We start from the raw sequence: 937 nt of genomic DNA, 5'->3' as shown, positions 1-937 counted from the left end.
GTAGATAAAAACAATGGGGTTTTGCTAGGAACTGTGATCTATAGATTTGGGTAGCACTGTCATCGTAAGTCTTCCAATTCATAAACAAGATTTCATTTTATCTATGTCTTAACTTCTTTCAGCAATGTTTTGTAGTTTTCAGTGCACAAGTTGTTTGCCTCCTTGGTTAAATTTATTCCTAAGTATTTTATTCTTTTTGATGCTATTGTAAATGGAATTGTTTTCACTTCCTTTTCAAAATGTTCATTGTTAGTGGGCAGAAATGCAATTGACTTTTGTTATGATTTACATCCTGAACTTGCTTAATCTGTTTATTAACAGCTTTTTAGAATCTTTAGGGTTTTCTACATATAAGATCATATCATCTGTAAACAAAGGTAATTTTAATTCTTCCTCTCCAATTTGGATATCCTTTTTCTTGCTTAATTGCTCTGGCTAGTACTTCTAGTACTATTTTGAATATAAGTGGTAAAATTAAGAATCCTTGTCTTGCTCCTAATCTTGGAGGAAAATTTTTCAGTCTTTCACCATTGACTATGTTAACTATGAATTTTTCATATATAGCCTTTGTTGTGTTCAGGACGTTTCCTTCTATTGCTGGTTATTGAGTGCTTCTATCATGAAAGGGAGCTGAATTTTGTCAAACGTTTTTTCTGCATAACTGAGATGATCACCACTACTTTTTAAATCTAATCCAGCAAGGCCCTTGCCCCCATCACTTCTCAAAGCTGCTCTTATCTCACCATTGTATCTTTGCTAATTCAATGGCCATTTCTTCAGCTTCAGTTGATTCTTCAGCAGCATTAGCCTGGATGACCACCAACTTTTTCTTGAGATGATTCTAGCACACCACATGTACCTGGTTATCCTAGCTCAGTGGCTGTTTCTTCTTACTCAGCTTGCTAGTTCTTTTAATCTTCCAGACTTTTTTTTTTTT

The sequence above is a fragment of the Otolemur garnettii genome, unplaced genomic scaffold, assembly GCF_000181295.1.
Source record: "Otolemur garnettii isolate 467f Iridium unplaced genomic scaffold, OtoGar3 scaffold00082, whole genome shotgun sequence".
NCBI lineage: Eukaryota > Metazoa > Chordata > Mammalia > Primates > Galagidae > Otolemur > Otolemur garnettii.
This window is presented reverse-complemented; position numbering follows the sequence as displayed.